The 8,267-nt window shown below is 41.8% G+C and overlaps 1 pseudogene; it reads right to left on the bottom strand.

The window, feature by feature from the left end:
- Nucleotides 1–6,627: 6,627 nt before the first annotated feature.
- Nucleotides 6,628–7,572, bottom strand: LOC126070634 (mitochondrial nicotinamide adenine dinucleotide transporter SLC25A51-like; annotated as a pseudogene).
- Between the last annotated feature and the right edge of the window lie 695 nt (nucleotides 7,573–8,267).

Genomic DNA, 8,267 nt, shown 5'->3' with positions numbered 1-8,267 from the left:
GTTGTTAAATTTTCTTCCAATTGCAAAGTTAAAAATTTGAAAACGGAAACTGCGTGCTCCCTAGCAACTCTATCACTTTCAGATTTGGACTACTTCTTTAGTGTATTGGTCATGCGGCCTGATGTATAGGCCTCTGATTTCAGATAAGTCCATACTTGGTCCCTTGTTGATTGTTGGGCAAGAAGTGGAAGCTTCTTGAATTGACTTCCCCTGGCTGGCTGTAGAGTTGTTGCTGGAGGGAAGGGGTGGAGTTTGGGTTGTGTCTCCTGTCACAGAACAATAGCAGACCAAACACTCAAACCAAACCTTTTGCCAGTGAGGCTGAGTCAATTCCGTAAAGAGTAAACCTGTTGCAGTGCAGTTCATTCCCCCTCATAGTAAACCTGTAGGACAGAGTAGAACTGCCCTATAAGGTTTCTAAGGCTGTAAACCTTTATGGAAGCCAACTGCCCAATCTTTCTCCCTTGGAATGACTGGTGGCTTCCACTGCAAAGCACTGAATCACTACACCACCAAGGCTCCTCAGAGATCAATAGTTAACATTAAAGAGTTTCTAAAACCAAAAGTAGGCCAAGTCTCAAAAGACGGTGAGCAAACCTATGTACCCACTAATTGTCATCATACTAGATTTGGTCAATAATTTGCATTATGTCACTGGCAACAAACTACTAAAAGTGCTGTATAAAGAGTTGTTATCGACATTATAGTGACTCTGGTTTTCTAGGCTCACAGTCTTGCTCTAGGACTGGTAGATGGTGGCCAACAAAAAAATGTGGGGAGTAGAAGAGCCCACTGTAAGTGATGGAATAAGTTTCTCTGGAGAATGCTAGGTTTCAAATGGCTTCTAAGGAAAAGTTAGAAATGCATGTGTGCATGGTGGTGATGTGGTTATTAAGCCTGAAACTGCTCTTGAAATATGGGCCCTCACACAGAGTTTGTTGCAATCTACTGAGCTATCCTAGCTCAGGGATTCAACTTTTCCTGACAATTACCGTCAACTATTCTTTGGTGGCTTAGTGGTTAAGAGCTATAGCTGCTAACCAAAAGGTCAGCAGTTTGAGTCTTCCGGGCACATCTTGGAAGCTCTATGTGGCAGTTCTACTCGGTCGTATATGGTGGCTATGAGTTGGAATCCACTCGAGGGCAATGGGTTTGGTTTTTTGGTTTTATTCTCTAACCATTCTTTCTGTTATATGCCTTGATTTGTAAGCAAAATGCACTAACGTTTGAGAAACTCAAGGCAAAATCTTCAGGCAGATCCCCTTTCTACATTCAACATTGCTCCCTACCACCACCAATGGGATTTCTTTTGGTTCTCTCAGAAGTCCCCAAGATCAGGGCTTCTGCTCTGCAAACAAAAACAAACTCATGTGTGCCCTCCGAAGATTGCAGTTTGTCTATCCTGCAACCGCAAGACCAGCTCTGAACTCTCATAGCTAGAGTTTCAGACAAAATGAGTTGGAGTTTTTTGCAGGAAATATCATCTCAGCCCACTTTCTTAGAGAAAGCCTTCTTACTACTTGTGTGTGAACTTAAAGAAAGCACAAGAGAAATGCAGAGCTGAGTAATGTTCTGTCTCCTAGACTGTCCAGAATCCTTTGCCTTCACAGATATCCAGGTCCAAGCCTGCTTCCACCCACTTGTCTTCTTATTTCTTATCTGTGCAGCAGCTATCTATGTTCCTTCCCAGCATCTGCAGCCTCCCTTTCTTCATCAGTGGACACATCGCTCTGCAACTCCTACTCATCTTTCTTGTCCTACTTTGTGTCTACTGTCTCACTCCCTGGGTGAAGTTTCCCCAGGTTACTTATTCCCTATTCAAATTTCTAGGCCAATGGTTTCCAAACCTACCTGATGGTAACAGTTACCGGGGGACAATTCTAAACTACATAAATTTATGCTCCCACCTTATTTCGATCCAATCAGGAACTAGGGTGTGGACCAAGAATCCATATTTTTATAACTTTCTCAGGTTATTATTCCCAAGATTTGGTGCCACTGAAATCCACCGTATGGCATGTATGACCCTTATGTCTTTGTGTTGGAGGATCATTAGTGTCTATTATATTACCTTTTAATGTCTTCCTGCCCCTGGTTTTACAGTTCTGAAGGCTAGTATTCCAAATTCAGGGTGTCAAAAAACTCTGCCACCAAATTGATTCTGACTCATACGTGATTCCAACCATAGACCTTTTGGTTAGCAGCTGTGTCTTTCTGTCTTTTTCCTCTTTTATAAGGATACCACTCAGATGTGATTAGGACTCACACTAATCCAATACGACATGGTGTCAATTTAGCTGATAACATCTTCAAAGAGCCTATTTCCAAATGAGATCACATTCATGAGAGTTAGGGTTTCAACACAACTTTTTTGGGGGACACAATTGAATCCATAACACAGCTGTATGTATTAGATTATTCAAACTATTCCCAATTAATGGACATGTGGTTTATTTTTAGACTTTTTCATTTATAAAATTTAAAAAGATTAGCCATGATCATATTTCATTTTGTAATTTCAGCTATGTGTGTTTGGAATTAATTGCTAACAAAAGGCTTGCTGGATGGGAGGATAAATGCAAATAATATTTTGCTAGCTACAGTTGTGTAAGTTTTGAATCTGTGCATATCACATAGAAGAAGCTCAATGAACATATGTTGGAGAAAAAGAACTGGCATAATTTAATGCAAAAACTTACATGAAAAGTTACTTAGGACATATCACTTTTCTTTTGGGAGTGAGGATTCTGCAGTGACAATTGCTGTTGATCAGTAGAATTGGAATTTACAGTACAGTAAGTAAGGTAGAGACTTTAGGGGTAGGGGGGATAGAGAGGAGATTGATTTTCCATGGAGAAGAAAACACCAAGGTCCTACTAGGACGGAACCCAGGATCTGTTATTTACAAGACAAGACTTTCAACCAACTACGCCATAGAGCTCATACAAATATGTGGCTTATTACTGTTTACATCCTGTCTGATTAGATGAAGTATTCTTGCTATAAAATCTACACGGTCCAGAGCAGTTTACCGTGAGAATGTGAGCAGACGACAAGAAAATGTTTTGCTTACTCACATGTGCTGTAGAGCTAATAAAACAGGAAAAGTTTCCAGCAGCTTGAGTGCCAGCCCCAATAATTCAATTTAGTCCAAGAATAGCCCTCAAAGTCAAGACAGCCCAGTAGTTCCAAATGGTATACAGGTTTCTAAAAACAAACTTCACTGTTACTGAGCCTCATATTTTGTAACTTAGATTCTTAGTTCACATGCCGTAAGTTAGGGTTTCTAACAAAGGAATTCCACTGAGACTCTGACGCCAAGTGAGCAAGCAAGCAGTGATTTGGAGGGGAAGGAAAGGGAGAGAAAAGATGGCAAGGAGGGTGGAATTCAGCTACATATCCTTCAAAACCGTCGCTCCCTTAAAATCCCACAATGCCAAAATCGAGCACTATAGTGACTCTAATCAGAAAACCAGAGGTGTAGAGCCTCTTGGGGGAAGGTGAAGTGGGGCCTGCTGGCCACATTGGGTTCCTGGATCCAAGTATAGTTCTCCTAAGGTGAAGAGCCTTATGGCTCCAGCGAAACCCCGCTGTGCCTTCTACTCACCTAAGGCTGGTTTCAAGAGCAGATCATCTACTCCCAAAGAAAGTAAAGTGTTTTCGTCTCTGACGCGCGCTTTGCACCCTGCCGTGACCCCGCCCTCGCCCCCTGTTGCATCCCCCACCCCGGGGAAGCTCAGAGGGCCGGGTAGGGTAGATGTGAACCTGACGGCAGCTCTGCGCCCGGGAGAAGGTCCCGCGTGGGATTATAGAAGGGCTGAGGGAGCTCAGGTGAGGTTATAGGGCCCCGGGCCCCTAGGACACGCCGGAACTGAAACGCCTGAGGGGATTGGGGGTGGAGTAGACGGACAGCGGAGGGTAGATCCAGGGATCTCGCCCAGATCGCATTGATGGGGTAAGAACTGGCAGGATGCATTCTCTCAGGGCTTGGGGAAGACGCCAAGGCCCGTGTCAATTGCAAACTGATGCCGGCTCTGAGATCTGGGAAATAAGACCATCCACACATGCAGCAAAAACTGCGAGATCTGTTTGCGCAACAAGAAAACTCTGTCACACAGTCATACATATACACACAACACACACTCACACACCACCATGAGTCGATTTCCATGTGGGTGAAGAGGGAGCTCCTCGGTTCTCTGGTTGCGGACATAAAGAGTAACTTCCTGCTGCCCACTTCTGACCCCCAGACACAGCGGAAAAGAGGCTTCACCTCTGCCCCTAATCACGATTCTGGCGCTGCGTCCGCCATATGATTTTTTTTTAGTTAAAACCAATAAAAAATATTTGATATAATTGTTTTCAATGCCACATATTTGACACAGCATAAACCAAAGCGTTCTCAGAATTCTCACTTCACTTGTTTTTCACGAAAGTGCTTTATAACTTAGATTTTTATTACCTGCGTTGAGTGTAAAGACAAAAGCAAGCTCCACAGAACTGAAGGCCCAAGGGAGTCCATTGCCACGACCAGCGCATAAACTTAGGCTGCCTCACCTGCCTGTGCTGGGCCACCCAGCCTTGCCCGTGAGTACTCAGGGGCTCGTACAGGTAAATGATGGGGTCAGGCACTGCAGTGCTCTCCTCATTCACTTCAGAAACCAGGCCAAAGGGTGCTTCTTATTTTCAGAAATCTTTAAATCTGCACCTTGGTTTCTAAACTGCCATTCCCAACACATAACTGTCAAGCAGAGCAGCTGTAAAGCTATTTGGCTTCATTAAAAGCAAAACAAAAAAAACCAAGCCCTGTGCCCTCCAGCGGGCTCTGACTCACAGCGAGCCTATATGACAGAGTAGAACTGCCCCATATAGTTACATATGAGTGCTTGACAGACTCAAATTGCCAATGCGTCTGGTTAGCAGCCATAGCACTTAACCACTACACCACCAGGGATTCCTTAGCTTCATCACCGCCAGGCAAATACTTGTTGTTTCCTCATCCTTTAGAGTTGGAAGAAGAATGTTCACTTTATTAACCAGCCGTACTGCATTGAGAAAAGCTTTTTTTGGACTATATGCCAAGGAACTTCAAGTAAACTACCAAGCGAGGCCCTGATTTTAGTTTGGTGGGTATGGGTTTTTTTTTTTTTTGCTTATGCATATTCACATGTAGTTACCCAGAAAGGTAAACATGTGGAAGTAGGAAATCAAACTACTCTATACCATGTCAAATGCTGGAGAACAGTCTTAACTGTATAATATTTACAGAGGTGGGTTAAAAAAAATTAAACCATTCTTCCAGGTTGTTTCTCATGTATTCCTATTTATTCAATCGGTGCATGAGTCATTTTGCTGTATTATATACCCACAGAAAAATTTTACACTCTGATTCCTTTGACAAATAAAGTTTTGTCTGTGTTAGGTAAGAGACCAATGTGCTATCTGGCTACTAAAACACCTAAAATTTAAAATAACTCTTCAGTTGTCTTGTTAGAGATCTTATAATCTCAAACTTACTATTTTAATATCACAATTATAAAACTGAGTTTCCAAAATGTCAAAGTCCTAATAGAGGTCTCTATTTCCAAGAGTAAAATAAGGATAGATAACACTGAGGTGGAAGCTATCCTGAACAGTTCTGGTTTTTCTTCCTGTAACATTCAGAAGTTGGGGTGGCAGGGGCGGGGGGAGTAGGTTTTCTTTTTAAGGAGAGTTTCAAGAGAACAGGATACTTGAATACAACAAATTAAAGAAAAAATTTAAAAAGCCCAAAATTATCAGTGGAATTAAAAAAAAGCCCTTTGCAAAGTTGGCAGCAATAATGCAGAGAAACAGAGGTAAACAGAGTCCGATCTACATGCAGTGAATATGGAACTTCTTGACAGGATGAAACTCCTGTAACAAAACTTAAGCTTCCTCATCTTTTGGCAATGAAATAAGTAAAATCTACATAATATTTTGGAAAGGTTTCAGGTCAAAGCCAGAATTAAAAAGAAAACTTTCAAACCTAGAAAGCAAAACAGGAACTTTAATTAGCTGCCTGATTCTATGAAGTCTAAAGAGAAACAGTTTGGATAATGACTACTTCAAGAGGTGCTGAGTTTCAAAGCTAATGCAAGCAATTTATCATGAAAACCTTTTACCTAACAGAACTCCGTTCTGCTCCTTTATCCTACCCATGTATGTGCTCAGGTTTACCCAAGACTACCCTCTGCAGTTCCTCAAAAAAGCAGAGATGCAAACAGTGGAGTAACAAAATAAGCATGAGAAGTCTCTGGGCTACAAAAGCCCTTCTCTGGCTAGTCATGGCCACTTAGATGTTTTAATACCAAGGATTAAAGACTATTTTGGAGAAGAAAAAAATCGTATCTTGTCTATCAGGTTCCCTGTCAAAGGCCATTAGATAGACAGCTACTAATCAGACCTTTAGCCTAAAGCTCTCAGGTAATGACAGATAAAAAAAAATTCTTTAAATTTCCTACTGAAACCTTTAATTCTGTTATTGTTGGTGCGTAAGGAAAACCACTTTGCCCATAATTCATGGTGCCCTGGACTTCTGACACCAACTTGTATTTGGCCAATTTGGAACCAGGCCAAATTCAATTCTTCTTAGAAGGTCTAGTCAGCTGATAAATGGCACTTAACTGATGATTTCTTTCATATAACCTTTAACAACAACTCAAAAGTCACATTGATTATGCCCCTAAGAGGTGAGGGACCGATGGTAATTCAGATGGGCACCTCTGAAAAGATTTGTCAATTTCCTTTCCTGTTCTACCCAGATTTTTTTGAAAACCCTGGGGAAAGACTGAAATTCCTCACCAATCTGGCACTGCACGTGTGTTTTTGCAACATTAATTGGAAAAAACAAGAATCCCAACGTGGCACCCAATAGGCCTCCGCAGGTGAAATCATTGACCAAATGAGCATTGTGAGATGCTGCAGTAGGCAAATACTCCTTAACCCGGCCTTTAAGGCCAAAAAAAAAAGGGGGGGGGGGAATTTCTGAATCCATTAAGGAGAAGAATAGGCACGAAGCCTTGATAATACTAATTCCATGACATTTCAGTGCCTTGAAAGCCTGATAAGTGTTCATAAATTTGTCACGATACTTCTGGTCTTGAAGCACTGTTTGAACTCTTTCAAATGGAGTGAAAATTGCTTCTGTTGTCCCTGCAAGCACTGCTGCCATGCTGCAAGTTGCAAATTCTCGAGTACTGACATGTTTATGGAGAAATTAAGATAAATCCTCATGCAGACCAAACGTGAGCGCCAGTGTAGTGGCCTTCTGCATCGATATAAGCTTGGGAGTCCATCCCTCCTCAACTGAAGTATTGCATCCTGGGTTTTGATTCCATATAGCTGTTGTCAAAAAAGGACCTTCTGAATGGGAAATGTGATTACTGCGTTGTTGAAATCTGCACAGCAGCCACACAATTAACGCTTCATTTGACCAACGTTTGTAATGTGAGGTGATATATCTTGTTTTGAAGGTGTTAGAGTTGGTACCCTCTTTTCATGAGCTTCTGAATCCATCATGTTGCTTAAGATCTTTCTTCTTCATGAAGGATTTTTTTTTTTTAACCTGTAACACCATCTGGGCCTGGTGTTTTGGGGGATGGTAGCTTTTTGATAATTTTTCCCAATTTCTTCCATTGTTATTGCTCTGTTACGTTCTGTCTTTTGGAGTCAATTTTGCAAACTGGATTTCACGTGGCAGTGGGGTTGCTGTTCCAAGCCAGGTAGCAGCCCGCTGGCAGGTCGGTGAGCCAGGGAGTGAGTCAGTCAGAGCCCGCGCAGGCGCAGGCCTCGACCGACCCAATGCCCTGTGATTTTTAATAATTTTCTGAAGACTTTTTTTCTCTCCTGGAATTTAATTAATTTTTTTTTTAATTTGTTTGTCTTTGCACTTCATGATACCCAGGTATCATAAAGAGACAGCAAAGGTGGCGAACTCAGTTCTCCAGTGTCCCTGCTTGAGGAACCAAAAAGCAAACTCATTGCCACTGGAAAAAGTGTAAAAGTCTCATCCTTGACTCTCCCTCAACCTTCCCAGTCCCCCAGTTCCTCCTTGCACAGCAAACATAGTCTCTCGGGGATATTATTTTGTCCATTTTTTCTACAAAAAAGGAAATTACAAACCAGTCTAAGGCATTTTGCCTTTTTCACTTCAGGTATGTTGTAGTGATTTCCAAATCAATGCATAAAAGGCTTCTTCTTCGCTTGACAGCATAGAATTCATTTTATGGATATGTCAAAATATATAT

The sequence above is a fragment of the Elephas maximus genome, chromosome 1 (genome assembly GCF_024166365.1).
Source record: "Elephas maximus indicus isolate mEleMax1 chromosome 1, mEleMax1 primary haplotype, whole genome shotgun sequence".
In the NCBI taxonomy this organism is placed as follows: Eukaryota; Metazoa; Chordata; class Mammalia; order Proboscidea; family Elephantidae; genus Elephas; species Elephas maximus.
Note: the sequence above shows the minus strand (reverse complement) of the source record. Positions and strands in the feature narration are given on the sequence as shown.